The sequence below is a fragment of the Columba livia genome, chromosome 29, assembly GCF_036013475.1.
Source record: "Columba livia isolate bColLiv1 breed racing homer chromosome 29, bColLiv1.pat.W.v2, whole genome shotgun sequence".
Taxonomy (NCBI): Eukaryota; Metazoa; Chordata; class Aves; order Columbiformes; family Columbidae; genus Columba; species Columba livia.
The window spans coordinates 1793682-1809611 of record NC_088630.1 but is presented as its reverse complement, the minus strand read 5'-3'; the positions used below and the strand labels follow the sequence as shown (position 1 = coordinate 1809611).

Genomic DNA, 15930 nt, shown 5'->3' with positions numbered 1-15930 from the left:
ACCCACATCATGGTGGTGGGACTCATATAGTGGTGGGACCTGCGTCATGGTGGGACCCAAATGGTGGTGGCAGGACCTGCATCGTGATGGTTGGACCCACATGGTGGCTGTGGGACCCGCATCATGGTGGTGGGACCCACATTGTGTTTGGACCTGCATCACGGTGGTGGGACTCACATCATGGTGGTGGGACCCATGTCATGGTGGGACCCACATCGTGGCAGTGGGACCCTGCATCATGATGGTTGGGCCCATGTCATGGTGGGACCCGCATCATGGTGGTGGCACCCACATTGTGGTTGGGCCTGCATCATGGTGGTGGGACCCACACTGTGGTTGGATCTGCATCACGGCGGTGGGACTCACATCATGGCGGTGGGACCCATGTCATGGTGGGACCCACATTGTGGTGGCGGGATCTGCATTGTGGCGGTTGGACGCACATCGTTGTTGGACCTGCATCATGGTGGTGGGATCCACATTGTGGCAGTGGGACCCACGTCATGGTGGGACCCACATAGCAGTGGGACCTGCGTCGTGGTGAGCCCCACATCGTGGTGATCAGCTCTGAAGGCAGCCGGTGCGTGGTCTGCAGGGAGCGAGCCGCTGGCGTCCCCTCGGGCTCTCCCCTTTGGCAAAGGGACACGGTGGAGTGTCAACACCGCCAGCCGTGGTGTGGCTTTGCTGGTTTAAGAGGCAGGATTTGTAGATAAGTAGCGTTAGTTGGTTTAATAGCAGAACCGTGGGAGGAGGGAGGGGAGCGGCAGATAAGCCTTGGGCTCGTGCCTGAAAAGTTTTAATCTGACACTAAGGTGGGGACTTGCACCACAGCTCATGTTCTGCTGAGATGAACGGGATGGTTTTGTCTCCCCTCCTGTCTTCTGGCACTCTAGATTAGACCCGGTTTATCCTCTTTCTGCACGGAGAGGCACCCTGTTTAACCGTAACGGAGGTTGTGCCAGCAGATCTGGGGTTGTATTGTGGTTCGGAGGAGATGCTGGGGTACGCCGAGCCTTGGCCGCCCTCCTGCAGCCAAGTCCTCTTCCCAGCTCATGTCCTCTGCTTGTCAGAGCTCATCCAAAGCAGTAGACGGACACTCATGATGCGATGGTGGCAAACTCCTTGTAGCTTCTTGCAATTTCCCCTTAATTTTGTTATTCTGTGCCGCAGAGCCTGCGGGTCCCTCTGCACCCTCCGCAGGTGTTGCAGGGGGGTTTTGACTCCATGGTTGGGTAAAACCATTTGCCTGTTGTGACACTGGAGCCACCGCGCTCTTGCAGACTGGAGCTATTGGTGGAGCTTCCTTCGTGCGTTCGTAACCTGTTGTCTCATCCCATATCCAAGGCTGTTGTGACAAATAGAGGGACGTGGTGGCTTCTGTACTGTAAGACATCGATGACAAGGACAAAACCATCTGTTCCAGTGGGCCAGGCTTTGGGAGGTGAAGATGTCTCTGTCCTTTACATGGTAGCAAGGGCAAACCTTGCTGTTGACTCGATAAGAAGAATTAGGGGATTAAAGGAGACATTGGCTCCTCATTCAAGGGCTCGTTGCACTTTGACTCCTCTGCAGAAGATCCGAGGTTGTCCCGGCTGCTCGGAGCTGGGCCGGTAGCCCCTGCACAATGTATCGGGGTGTATGGTGGGTTGTGGGTTGTCAGCAAGGTCTTCTCCTGCCTTCTTCCCCAAGCTCCCTGGAGCTGAGCTCGCTCTGGCCAAGGCTCTTGCGATGCTTGGAAGGTGAGTTTAGGCCTAAGATAAGGTCCAGGCTGAGGGACCAAGTAGTCGCTGGTAATGGTGGTGGCCTAATAAGGTTGTGTGGTGGCAGAAGCCATTGCCTGAGTTCCATGTAAGCTCTTTCCTTTAAACCCCGATGGATAAACTGCATGTCTTTCTTCTCCAGAGCTTGAAGGCACCTGCCTGTGCTCGTGGAGCTCGAGGAGAGAGAAGAGATGCAAGGGAAGATAACCCAGAGACCCTTTCCACCTTAAATACGGAATTTTGGAGGCGTCGTGCGGGACGCTGAGGTGGGATTGTTGCACAGAGGGTTTCTGAGGGATTCCCCCAGCTAAACCACCACGAGCCTGTACTGGTTACCCGTCACCTTCTGGTCTCCGTGCCCGTGCCAGGCAGGGATAAGCAAACAGGGCTCGTTACAACCCTTATAAAGCCAGGGCTGGAACCTGCTTTTCTAGTATGACAGACCAGGTCTCAGCCACTCTGCCTCTTTAAAGCGAGTGTACTCAGAGAGGGTTTGGCTTTTCTGCCTAGAACTAATTTTTTAGCCATTAGGTAGATGGGGCAAAAGTCCCGGCTGGGTTTGCGGGAGCAGCTCGGTGCGGAGCCGTCGGAGGTTGGTTGTGCTGCGACATGTCTCGTGCGGCGGGTCCATCACGTTGAACGCAACGGGTGCGCGTGGATGCTGAATCCCCCCTTCCTCGTGGGCTGGATGCTCCGTGAAGGGCGCAGGAATAATTCACCTGGATTAAATCACAATCCTTCCATCTCCAAGGCTCTGCCGTTGTAAACAGCTGCTCGCTGGAGTAGGTAAGTGGAGGCAGCGCGGTGCTGCCAAGCCCTCGTGTCCACAAATGACTAAATCCTGCCTGAAAAGTCAAAGTATGAAAACATTATTTTTTGGGTTTGGCTGAGCCTCGTGGATTGCTGGGACTGAGCCATCTTGGCTACCCGGCGGGGATCGCGGAGCCGCCGCTTGGTACGCTGGCTGGGGCTCCGGAGGAAGGTGGAGGAGGCTGATGTGGACGTGTCGGGATCCCGGGGGGCACCTGGGGGTCCTGTGGGGTCCCTGGGGGCTGCCATTGCCCCAGCAGCGCTCAGGCCAACTGTACAGCCCGCGATCTGCTCTTGCAAAAACAGTTGTGCCCGTTGGCAAAGTGTTCTGGCAGCGCTGAACCAGTAACTGGGGGGGCTGGAGAGCCGGTGTCTCGCAGAGGAGCCGCCGTGCCAGCCCCTGGGCAAACGCAGCACCTCGCCCGTGTTGTTTAGCGTTTAGGCTGGCTTTTCTCTCCCATGTACTGCCGTGGTGAGGGCTTGCATGCAGCTGGGGTTACTGTGCCGCCTGCATTTACTTGTGGCTCCGACGTCCCGCGTTGGGCCGGTGGCTGGTTGTTGCCTGTGTGCAGGTAGCCCTGGGTCGGGAGCCTTGTGCGGTGGGTCAGTCATCCTGGCTGAGCGAATCTGCTCTCAGTTTGCAGGGAATAGGTGGATTTGAGATGGGAGACGCTGATGTTTAATAGAGCACCAATCTGGGAAAGGAGAGCGCTGAGCAGTGCCGCGCTGGAGACGCTTTGTGCATTTTGATGTCTGTTTAATATATGCTGGAGCGGGAGCCTAAGAGGGTGGAGAGCAGTCTGGTGGCAGCTCAGTCTATGTGGTTGTCCTGGTCTGCTCCTGGGAGCACAGATCTTGCTGCCCAAAGCATCCCGGGTGTCCCACCCCTGTGACATAGGCTGCAAACTTGACGGTGCTGCTGAAGGACCTTGTCCTTCTCTGAACAATGTAATTGTTCTGATGTGGTCTGTGCTGTGTTTTGAAGGCGCACGGTGATGGAGCAGACAACGCATAAGCCACAGTGCTTGCCAGGCCCTGACTTGCTTCTGCTTCCTAGACTCGCATCTCCAGCCCCCCAGGCTTTCCCAGCTGTACCCCTCTTCTTCTCCACCCAGAACAGCGCTTGCTAAAGTTGGTTTCTCAGCAGAGATAACAGCATATGGGTATCCACTCATCTCCTATAACAGCATATGGGTATCTGTTCTTCTCCTCTGTAAGCTCCGGCCCTTGGAGATGGTGCCTGGGTCGAGCTGCCTTGGCAGGCGAGACTTGGAACCCCCTGGAGGTGAGAAATCATGATGGGGAGAGAAATCGCGATAGGGAGAGGGTGCCAGGTGCTCGGGAGGTGAGAAATCGCAATGGGGAGAGGGGCACGAGGTGCTCGGGAGGTGGCAGCACAAGGGGATGTCGGACCTTGGTCTCCCAGAGGTTGGCACTGCGTTATTTGCTCCGACTAAACTTGCTCGTAGCCTGAAGCCGACGTGACACATAATGGGGGACACCGGTGCTGTTTCCAGCCTCTTGTACTCTGTTGAATTCACAAGCAAACTTTGCTTTGGAAGAGGTTGGAGCCACGCTCTGGGTTGTCGGTTTGCAGGCAGAGAGGACGAGCGTGCCCGTGCGTCAAGAGGACGAGCTCGGGAAGGGACCGTCCCTTTGTGTCTCATCGTCCTTGCTTGCTCCACAGCCATGGCTTGCAGGGGCTCTGGTGGGACACTGTGGGCTGTTTGGGGTTGCTGCTGGCAGAGATTGAGGTCGAACGTGGATTCAGAGGTTGTATCTGCTCGGTCTGGGTCAAACAGAGCTCCAGTGGATGCTCATCTGCTCCCAATGGCTCTTGGTGACCGTTAACTGCCTCCACAAAAGAAGCCCCTCTCCAAAGAGCACCCTCTGTCACCGCTCACAGGACCTGAGAGACTCTGCAGTGTCTGCATGGAGATAAGGGTAGGGTTTAAGGCCAAAAATTAGGAGAATTTCCTGCTGCTAAAGATGGAGCTTGGATAATGCTGATCTAGGGCTTTGACTCCCATCTGCAGCCTCCCCAGCTCCCAGGGGACACTGACCAGATTCCCAGCTTGTTGGGCTCTCCCAGCTCATGTCCATTGGTAGGGTCGGTGTTTGGCTGGATCTATATGTGCTTTATGCACATGGATCCCTGATTCTCGGTCTTCTGCCTTCATGGCAGCACAATTCCCAGGTACGCGGAGCCACCGACATTGTCCTGCGGTGGGACGGAGCCTGGCAGCCGGGACGCCCCGTTCTGCGTGGCCAGGCTCGGTGGTGAGACGCTGGTATGCGAGATGTAAACTCAATACCAAAGTTTAGATTACAGCCCTGTGAAAAACATCAGCTCCCCTAAATGGAGCCCAGATGGTGGCGGAAACTGTGCAACGCATCGAAGCCCAGGGCCAGGAATTGCAGGAACCGTGCAAGCAAAGGGCCGGGGGCTGAGGGGGAGGGAGAGGAAGGGAGGTTGGGTTACAGCTCGGGGAGGCTGCGAGGCGAGCACTTGGCCACCGCCGTCTGCTTTAAGGGTCAATTCCTAATCCAGGCTCGTTAATCCACCTCTCCCCCTTAAAAACAACTTCAGACGATGAATGTCTCCCGAGTTGCATCACTGTCAATGCAGCGTTTCCAAAGCTGAGGTTTCCCACAGCCCGTGACAGCTGAACTTGTGGGTGTAAGAGACTGAGGGCTCTTGGGCAAATTAGAGGAGACCGGCTAGATCTGAAGCAACGAATCCACGAGCTGCGTTCGCTCGGGAGCTCTGCCAGAAGAGGAGTTTCCTGGCGGCCGCGTTTCAACAGGTTCAGAGCTGCCGAGCCCGGCGAGAGGGTCGAGTGTGTGCAGTGGGAGCCGGAGCCGTGTTTTGGGTAAGACGAGCGCCGACACGCGCCCCAGCAGCCGGGCGATGGCACGGGGGCGAGCGCGGGCTACGGGGAGGCTGACCGTGACTCAGTCTCCCGGTGTTGTGAAAAAAGCAAACATCCCAGGGCGCTGCCGAGAGCGCTGTCTGGGAGCCCGGAGCCGTCCTTCCCCCGGCTGCGCCGCCGGAGCCTCCGCCGAGGCTTGTTCGGGGTGTTTGGGGAAGACGCGGAGTGATCGGGAAGTGCTGGGGGGAGCATGTCTGGATTGCTGAGCAGCGCCGGTGCACGCGGGGGAGAACGAGTCTCCAAATGATGCTGCGGGAATGTAAGAGCAAGTGATTCCCTTCCCAGGACTGGGGTGGCCTTGGTCTGCAGCCCCGGGCCAGGACAGGGCCAGTGGTGAGGATGTGCTAGGGACATTTCTCTGGAGGGTTTGGTCACATTAGATGAGCTGTGAATCTTGGGGGCAGTTTTGGGCCCCTCATGCCAAGAAATGCCTTGAGGTGCTGGAGTGAGTTCGGAGAAGGGAATGGAGCTGGGGAAGGGGCTGGAGAAGGAGGTTGAGGTTGGAAATTTGGGGTAATTTCTTCCCCAAAGGGCTGTTGGGCATTGAACAGGCTGCCCAGGGCAGTGCTGGAGTCACCATCCCTGGAGGGTTGGACAGACGGAGATGAGGTTGCCAGGGGTGGGTTATGGTTGGACTTGATGAACTTGAGGGGCTTTTCCAACCCAAATGATTCTGTGATTCTATGGTCAAATTAATTGTCCCCTCTGTGAACAAGAGACCTGGGGTGAGGTGGTAAAATATGAGGTTTTTACGTAGAAATTTGGGCTCTTTCTGAGGTTGTTGTGTCGAGAGAAGTTGTGGGGAGACCTCAGACATGTCCATTGGGATCACTGCTCCTCCATGAGGTCCCCACCATCCCTGCTCTGCCCTTCCCATCCATCCCTCCCTTCCCCTCCTTGTAAGAGCTGCTGTGTTTTCCAGTGGAGAAAGGGAGACTGGGGCTAAGCTGGGAAGAGGGACGGAGAGGAGCAGGACTGCTCCTGTGGGTCCAGCACCAAGATGCCGAGGCCGGCGCGGATACCGAGCCGCAGGTACGCTCGCCCACGCAGCCCGCGCCTTGGAGGAAGGCCCACGTCCCTCGAGATACGAGTGTGTGCCGGAGCAACACACCCTCTCCTTGGAGATAAGCTTGTGTGCAGACACAGCCCGGAGATAAACACCCGGGAAGGCAAACATCCACAGTGTACACCTGTATGGACACGGAGCACCTGCAAATGCCCGACACGTGGCCGTGCCCATGGGACGTGGAGCTGGTTTTGTGGTAGAAAATGACACGTGCTGTACCCCCAAATCTGTGGGTGCTCAGGGAGAGGGAACAGGCAGTTTGCAGTTGGTTCCGGCTTTCAAAGATGCTCAGAGCATCTTTCTGCTCAGACCCCAATGTGCTGTTACACCCCAGTGTTTCTCAGGCCTGGAGGACATTAGCATCTTCAGGCTGTGGATTTGGTTTTCCAGTAGTTTGCTGGTAGCTTCGGAGCCTTAAAAAGTTCCTTTAAATTGCAGGGCGGGCTTTGGTTAAACTCCTTGTGTCTCGGAGAAGTTGTGAAATGGTCACGAACGAAACGGTCGCTGGCCTGGCCGCGGTGGGAATGCTTCATGGGGGATTTCAACACACGTTTAGGGCACTTTGCTTAAAGGGAGCTGCACCGGTCGTCTGGGCTGTGCATAGGTTTGGGGGAGAGAAGATCAGTGCAACCAACAGCTGCCACTTGCTTCTTGGGAGCGGCACACTTTGGGTTTAATTCCCCGAGTTTTAGGTGTCTGAAGTGATGGCATTTACATCTGAGCCCGACCCACGCGTTGCTGCTCCCTGGGCAGAAGGAATTGCTGCCGGGACAGACAAACTGCCCCGGTTTAGGATGTCTGTGACGGGATTATTGCTGCCGTCTCCGCAGCCAGCTCAGACATCTGCACTGAAATGTCGACTCTGGCAGATGAATCACAGCTGGAGCTGGTGGATTTGGATCTTACCCTCAAGTCTGACTCCGAAGCTTTATTTTTCAAGACCAACTGGGAAATGGGGCACATCACATATATCCCAGATGAGATAAGGGCTTGCTGGGGGTTCTGGTGACATTCGGCTTTTGCAGGCACCTCCCAGCATGTCCCGCAGAGCCCGGTTCTGCCCCCCGACCGGCCACGCTAATTTTTAGGGACTCCTGAGACATGCTGTGGCACTTCGGTCGCACCACACGGCTCCTCTGATTAAATAAATACAGATAGTGTTGTAACCAAGAAGGGAGTTGTGGCTCTATGCCTCACCTGCCACCGAGAGGGTTTGCTGCAAGGTGACCCCAATTCTGGCACGAGCAGCGACCCAAGGAACCCTATTCTGATGGAAGCTTTGCACTTCTTGGTGTCTCTGTAAATGCTGTAGGTGAGTGTTAATCTTCTTCCCTGCGAGGATAAACTTGGGTTTAGTCCATCTGAAGACTAACAGTGCTATGGTGGTGATCTGTAGCTGCAAAGTGCTCCGGTTGCAGATTCAGCTGAGCAGTGAAGATGTTCCTGTGGCTTTTCTCTCCTGGGCATCCTTTGCCCTCTGTCTCTACATGTGTGGGACCGCGGACTTCTTGCTGGTTTAGCTGGTAGACGTTTATTTGTCATGGGTCAACAGCATCCATAGCCATGAAAATCCTTGAAAGAACATCCCTGTCCATTAAAGTCCTCAAAAAGAACTGACCAGGGTTGGAGGCTCCACAGAGTCATAGAATCGTTTTGGTTGGAAGACACTTTGAAGATGAGTCCACCCATAACCTAACTGGCACTAAACCATGTCAAGAAGCATCAAGTAGGAGTTTGTTGTCATCCCTGTAGCTCGTGATGCTTTGGGTGGTCTTAATGCTGCGGCCAGAACTGTACTATCTACTTCAGAAAAGGCGATGACTCAATGGAAGAGACTCAAATCTGCAAAAAATGTAGGTTCTGCCTTGCAGGGAGAGGAGATGGTGAAGCTCAAGCTGGTTATTCCTCAAAGCAGACTCAAGGCATCAATCATTGGGCTGATGGACCAAACCAGCGATGTGTTGGGGCAGAGGCTGGCTTGTGGGTTCTGTGTTGGCCGTGTCTATCTCATGTGAACAGTCCCAGCACCACCATGTCTGATCTCTTCTCGTGTCAGACGACACAGAAGGGAATCCCGGGGGAGATGTCTGGAGTCTGCTCCTTCCCTGGCCAGAGATCCACAAGTCTCATTTGCGGTTCCTCTCTGTTTTCTTGGCCGCCTCTTCTGTTTGTGTTTGGAGGTGTGGGTTTGTAACAGTGATGATGATGAACCCTTGAAAGATCTGTCAAGATCAAGGAGCTAGGAGGATTTTTGATACGTTTTCCCTTGGTGGGACCTTGCCCTCAGGGTTGGATGTCTTGTTGGACCTGGCTTGCTCGTGAGTAACCGCGCTGGTTGGGTGGAGGTTCAGTCTCCCTTCTGCAGCAGCTCAGACTGGATGATGATGGCCTGTGACGGCGATGGGAACAAGTGATAGCGCTTGGCTGCGGCCCCGCTGGAGCGCTTGGGATGCTGGCACGGAGCGGCCGTTTCACACCACACAGACGTGTCTGGGACGACGTGTCAAGCGAGCGAAGAAGGTGGAGGGTGTGTCGGAGGAGAAGCCTGGGAGGGGTGCAGGGTGCTGGCACATCTGGAGGTGGGACAGAGAAACTCGCAGAAGGATTTGTGGGTTAGGCCTGGTTTGGGTTTGGGTGTGTGCTGGATCTGCACAAATCTGCGTGTCCTCCCTTCTGCTGGCTGATCTTTGGTTCGCGGGGGGACACCTCCCGACGTGCTGCCTGCTGAGATCCTGCAGAACCCCACGGCTTTCCCCTCTGTCCATGCAACTTGGAGACCTTAAAAGGGGCCATAACTGGCACTAAACCATGTCAAGAACATCAAGTGGGAGTAAGGAGATGTTGTCACCCCTGTAGCACTTAAAAGGAGCTGATAAGAAAGATGGGGACAGACTTTTGAGCAGGGCCTGTTGTGATAGGACAAGGGGGGATGGTTTTAAACTCAAGGAGGGAGATTCAGGCTGGATAAAAGGCAATTGTTGTCCCTGAGGGTGGTGAGAGCCTGGCCCAGGTTGGCCAGAGAGGTGGTAGATGAACCATCCCTGGAGACATCCCAGGCCAGGCTGGACGGGGCTCTGAGCAACCTGAGCTGCTGAAGATGTCCCTGCTCATGGCAGGGGTGGGTAAGGTGACATTTGAAGGTCCCTTTAACCCAAACCCTTCTGTGATTCTCTGACTTCCATGTTCACATCCTTACAGCAGCTCTTGGGCATTCCTGACCCTGGGAATGAGAGACGAGACTTTGCCAACGCTCACCCACCCACCGACCGGTTTGACACAGCACCCCAGTTCAGAGGAGACGTTCCCAGTTCAGAAGAGACGTTCCCAGTTCAGAAGAGACGTTCCCAGTTCTGTGCTGCCCATTGCTTTTCCGCTGTACGTAGCATTATCACCCTGATCTCCCGGTTGGAGAGATAGGGATACCCAAATACAGACCTCACAGCAGGCTCTGGGATGAGCACATCTCCCTAAATGGCATCTCCTTACAAAACCTGGTGGGTTTATTTGCTCAGAATATCTAAATTAATATCAGAAAGGCTATGATTGCGTGACTTTGAGGCCAGGGTTTGCCCACGGGTGAATAGTTTCCAGCAGATTTGTGTTTTTAGGAAGCCATCTGGCACGTTGTCTCCAAGAATCTTAATTGAAGAGTGCCATGAAATTGCCGTGGCTGATGTGGGAAGCGGAGACCCGGCAGCGAGTGGCACCGCGCGGTGCATTGGGTGCAGAGCAGGGGATGGTAGCGCTCGCAGCTCCTCCGTGTCCAGAAATTCTTATTTCACCGAATCGGAAAGGGGTTATAAACCTTATGGCAGGGAGCAGAAATCACAACCTGGTTGGGATTGTGGCTTTCAGGCACAAAAAGCGCTACAAGGCACAGAATTGGTTTTGGGGCAGGATTGAAGGCTGGAGAGGGGCATTGGGGTTGCAGGAAGGGTTTGTGCTGCCGGGTGCACCCGCTCCTGTCGGTATCCAGCTCTGGCAAAGCTTTGCTGAAAGGAGAGGCCAAACAGCTGGAGGAGGAGGCGAAGCTGGCACGAACCCAGCCTGCAGGAGCTGATTTAGCCGGGAAGATAAAAATACTTGTTATCTAGCTGCCATCGCAGCCTCCATCCCTGCCGAGGGAGTCAGGGGCTGTGCCTGCTCGCCGTGAGCTCCGCATCGCTGCCCGGTCCCCTGTTGCACCTCAGCCAAGCCAGGAATTCACCCAGGCATCGCTCTGTGGGAGAGACTGGGGTCACCTCCTGTCCCTCTGTCCCTTTTGGGAGCTCGCTGAACCCATCCCTGTGCTCCCCATTTGCAGTTTGTTTTTTCTCCAGCGGCGTGTCCTTTCTGCAGACCGTGCAGCTCGACTTGGGTTGTGGGAAGCCCTGGCAGGGTCCTGGTGGACAGCAGAGTGACCATGAGCCAGCGCTGGGCCCTTGTGGCCAGGAAGCCAATGGGACCTGGGGTGGGTTAGAAGGGGGTGGTCAGTAGGTCAGAGAGGTTCTCCTGCCCCTCTGCTCTGCCCTGGGGAGACCACACCTGGAATCTTGTGTCCAGTTGTGGCCCCTCAGTTCCAGCAGGACAGGGAACTGCTGCAGAGAGTCCAGCGCAGCCACCAAGATGCTGGAGGGAGTGGAGCATCTCCCGTGTGAGGAAAGGCTGAGGGAGCTGGGGCTCTGGAGCTGGACAAGAGGAGACTGAGGGGGGACTCATTCCTGGGGATCAGTATGGAAAGGGGGAGTGTCAGGACCAGGCTGCCCAGGGGGGTTGTGGAGTCTCCTTCTCTGCAGACATTCCAACCCGCCTGGTTCCTGTGTAACCTCATCTGGGTGTTCCTGCTCCATGGGGGGATTGCACTGGATGAGCTTTCCAGGTCCCTTCCAACCCCTGACATTCTGGGATCCTGTGATATCAGAGCAGACTTCCCCGCCAGGGCTCCGAGGGTGGATAGACCAGCTTTTCTCCTTCCCTTATCACCTGGAGATTTGGGAGCGGGGAAGCTGAGCTGCAAAAGAGCTTTTTAATTTTGGCAGCGAAGGGAGGAGATCAAGAGTTGCGATGGCTGCGGAGGGACCACCTAAGAGAGCATGGGAGGTTGGCAGCAAAGGCAGCTGAGCAAACTGATGGTGAAACTCTTGGAATGGGGAGAGTTGTTGCTGTAGAAGTGGGGGGGGAAATAACATGGGAGCAGAGGAATGCTTTGCCACTAGATGGAGCGAATGGTCTTATGGGGATTTACCTTCAGCCTCTGGCAAGTTTGGTCCAGGACATGCACTGTGGGAGTAGGTCCTTCCTTCAAGTTCATTCCTTGAGCTTGACTTTAGGGAGCTGAGCTGGTGGTTGGTGTTTAGCCTGGAGAAGAGGAGGCTTAGAGGTGAGCTCAGCACTCTCTAGAACTACCTGAAGGGCAGTTCTAGCCAGGTGGGGATTGGGCTCTTCTCCCAGGCATCAGCAATAGGACAAGGGGCCATGGGCTTCAACTCTGCCAGGGGAAATTGAGGCTGGAGATTAGAAAGCAATTCTGTGCAGAGAGAGTGGTCAGGATTGGAATGGCTGCCCAGGGAGGTGCTGGACTCACCGTCCTGGAGGTTTTTAAACTGAGATTGGACATGGCGCTTAGTGCCATGATCTAGTCAATGGACTGGAGTTGGACCAAGGGTTGGACTGGATGGTCTCTGAGGGCTTTTCCAACCCAGTCCATTCTGTGATTCTGTGATTCCTCCAGCACGGCTGAGGACGTAGAGTCACCTCAGAAATGGAATCCTTGACTCCTCAAGCCCGTGTCCTCCAGCAGAAGCAGAGTTTGGGACTCTGCAGGGTGAGAGTTCCCATGTGTGTGTGTGGGAGATGCAAGAGTTGCGCAGTAAAGGAACCTCATGTCCGTCTGTCCAACCCTCCAGGGATGGTGACTCCAGCACTGCCCTGGGCAGCCTGTTCAATGCCCCACAGCCCTTTGGGGAAGAAATTGTTCCCCAGATCCAACCTCAGCCTCCTTCTCCAGCCCCTCACCAGCTCTGTTCCCTTCTCTCCACTTGCTCCAGCACCTCAAGCTCTTTCTTGGTGTGAGGGGCCCAGAACTGCCCCCAGGATTGGCAGTTTGGCCTCCCCAGGTCTCAGCACAGGGACGGTCACTGCTGGTGGCCTCTTGGCCACCTGGGCACACGCTGGCTCATGTTCAGCCGCTGTCACCAACACCCCCAGGGCCTTTTCCAGCCGCTCTTCCCCAGCTGCAGCGTTCATGGGGTCGTTGTGACCCCAGTGCAGGACCGGCACTTGCTCTTGTTGAACCTCAGACAATTGGTCTCAGCCCATCGATCCAGCTGGTCCAGATCCCTCTGTAGAGCAATGACGACCTGCAACAGGGGACCCTCACATCCCCTCTTGTTCTTCCACCTCTTGCTGTCAGCATAGGAGGCTGCAGACCCCATCAGGAGCAATAAAGAGCTGCAAAGGGAGGTGGAGGTTGGAAAACCTCGGGCTGTCCCTCTCCAGCACGCCGGGAGCGTCAGGAATCCCAGCAGCGGGTCCCCGGTGACGCAAGCGCCGGCGCATTGGCCCCGCCGGGCTGAGATGCGCCGTTCTTCCCACCGCCCGCACACCGGGGACGGGTGAGCTACAGCAACAAAAATGCGCCCTTCCACTTGGGTGACTGCTCCCAGTTCGAGATGAAAACATTTCTTCCTGAAATTGGAGTCATTCCTGGGATTGCAACACCCAGGCTGTGTTTCCAATTAATCTGCTGAAGTCGTCATGTGTTTCCAAGCGCGTTGGCTCAGCGGAGGAAAATCTGGCGTTGCCTTCGCACCGAGGTGCCAGCTGAGATGCAGACGGTATGAAATGAGGGGAAAACGGCCCTGGCAAGCTGGGCCACCGGCGCCGGGCACGGGATGGCCAAGGGGCACCGGGCAGCGCCGGGGCGGCGCGGGGATGCGGCCGAGGGCAGAGCAGCCTCCTCTGGGATTGAAACCGCTCGAAATAGTTGTTGAATTACTGTCGGGTTTTTCCCGACTGCTTTCCTTCTGTTTCTGGGTGTGTGTTTTGTTTTGGGGAGAAGTGGAGGGGGGTGAAGTGAGTTATGCACCGTCTATTCTCCGCGTCCGTGTTTACAGCCTCGCCGCCTTCGTGGTGATAAGCAGGAGGCGTTTGCCACATTTTGGGGACGCCAGTGTGACCGCTCAGCCCCAACCTCCTCCAAAGGCCGGTTTATTTGGGGGTGAGGGGTCCCCAAAGCGATGCCTGTGGGGCGAGGGATGAGCATGGTGTTCTGTGTTGGATGGTGGGTGCATCTCCACATCGGGCACCTCTCCGGGGAGCTGCTGGAGGGACAGACATCCCCTTGCCTGTGGGTTTTTTCTCTCCGAGGGCAGAAGCCAGGGTCCCCGCCTGGAGCTGGAAGGGACCCGACGCATTCCTCTCACCTCCCGTGCGATTTTCTGAGGAACGAAATTGGATCGAGCGCCCGGTCCCAGCTGGGTGGGAGCGTCCAGTGCGTTAGCGCAAACACGGGAGGCTGAGCTTGCGTAGAGATCTTCCCTGTCCAAGGATGAGGTTCAGGCTGAGACCCCTCCGGAGGCCACAGGGGTGATGGGCAGGAGTGGGGAAGGGGGACGGGAAGCGCAGCAGGGCTCCTGCCACCAAGGGCACCGGTGCCTCTTCCCTTGGGGGGCAAGAACGCAAAGTGCTTGTGCCAAAGGAGCGTGCAAACCGTGCCAAAGGAGCATGCAGGCTGTGCAAAAGGAGTGTGCACCTGTGCCAAAGGAGCATGCAGACTGTGCAAAAGGAGCGTGCAAATTGCAAAAGGAGCGTGCAAACCGTTCCAAAGGAGCATGCAAAAGTGGGTGTGCAAAAGGAGCGTGCAAACTGTGCAAAAGGAGTGTGCACCTGTGCAAAAGGAGCATGCGAAAGTGCTTGTGCAAAAGGAGCATGCAAAGTGCTTGTGCAAAAGGAGCATGCAGACTGCTTGTGCAAAAGGAGCACGTGGGCTGTGCGAAAGAAGCGTGCAAAGTGGTTGTGCGAAAGAAGCGTGCAAAGTGCTTGTGCAAAAGGAGCATGTAAACTGTGCAAAAGGAGCATGTGAGCTGCGTAAAAGGAACGTGCAAACTGCTTGTGCAAAAGGAGTGTGCAAACTGTGTAAAAGAAGCGTACAAAGTGCTTGTGCAGAAGGAGCGTGCAAACTGTGTAAAAGAATCGTACAAAGTGCTTGTGCAGAAGGAGCGTGCAAACTGTGCAAAAGGAGCGTGCAAACTGTGCAAAAGGAGCGTGCAAGCTGTGCAAAAGGAACATGCAAACTGTGTAAAAGGAGCGAGCAAAGTGCGTGTGCAAAAGGAGCATGCAGACTGTGCAAAAGGAGCGTACAAAGTGCTTGTGCAGCAGGAGTGTGCAAACTGTAAAAGGAGTGTGCAAACTGTGTAAAAGGAGCATGCAAACTGTGTAAAAGAGGCGTACAAAGTGCTTGTGCAGAAGGAGCGTGCAAACTGTGCAAAAGGAGCGTGCAAACTGTGTAAAAGGAGCGTGCAGACTGTGCAAAAGGAGCATGCAGACTGTGCAAAAGGAGCGTGCAAAGTGCTTGTGCAGAAGGAGCGTGCAAACTGTGTAAAAGGAGCGTGCAAACTATGCAAAAGGAACATGTAAACTGTGTAAAAGAAGTGTACAAAGTGCTTGTGCAAAAGGAGCGTGCAAGCTGTGCAAAAGGAACATGCAAACTGTGTAAAAGGAGCGTGCACAGTGCATGTGCAAAAGGAGCATGCAGACTGTGTAAAAGGAGCGTACAAAGTGCTTGTGCAGCAGGAGCGTGCAAACTGTGCAAAAGGAGCGTGCAAACTGTGTAAAAGGAGCACACAAACTGTGTAAAAGAAGCGTACAAAGTGCTTGTGCAGAAGGAGCGTGCAAGCTGTGCAAAAGGAGCGTGCAAGCTGTGCAAAAGGAACATGCAAACTGTGCAAAAGGAGTGTGCAAAGTGCATGTGCAAAAGGAGCGTGCAAAGTGCTTTTCCCTGGCGGTGGAGCCCGCGGCCGCTCTCCCCGCGCCCCGGCGCGAGCGTGCCCCCTTTTCCCGCGGCGCCGCTTTGCGTAGAGCTGGAAAGCGTTAAGTGAGGCCGGTGACCAGACCCCTCCCAGGCTGGGTCCCGCTCGCCTTCCCATCTGCGAGGGCAGCGCCGGGGCAGCGTGTTCCTCCCGCGAGCGGACGCCAGCGCAGGCAGATGCGTAACGGCCCGAAAAACCCCCCGGCGGAGCGAGGAGGGGAGGGGGAAGGCAAGTTTAGCGCTGGCGTTTAACGCCGCAGCGCGTCGATAACCAAAATTCTTAAGGATGTTGCGCGAGCTAACTTAGTTGCTCCAAAAATCGAGCTTTCCTACATGTCTGTGTTAGAGTCGCCG

General features: G+C 55.6%; 1 protein-coding gene and 1 long non-coding RNA gene across 9 annotated transcripts in view; one reads left to right on the top strand and one right to left on the bottom strand.

The window, feature by feature from the left end:
* Positions 1-15930, top strand: part of HDAC7 (histone deacetylase 7) — a 95308-nt gene that overhangs the window by 41866 nt on the left and 37512 nt on the right. Inside the window, exon 1 of one of the 8 annotated variants that reach the window (XM_065043603.1) lies at positions 5079-5443. The exons of 6 other annotated variants lie outside the window; for them this stretch is intronic. The gene's annotated coding sequence lies outside the window, so the exon portion shown is untranslated. Of the gene's footprint in view, positions 1-5078; positions 5444-13361; positions 13385-15930 lie in introns of those variants that run through there. One more of the 8 variants, XM_065043604.1, reaches the window with a different exon arrangement.
* Positions 1-15930, bottom strand: part of LOC135576689 (uncharacterized) — a 191757-nt gene that overhangs the window by 140645 nt on the left and 35182 nt on the right. The window lies entirely within an intron of this gene.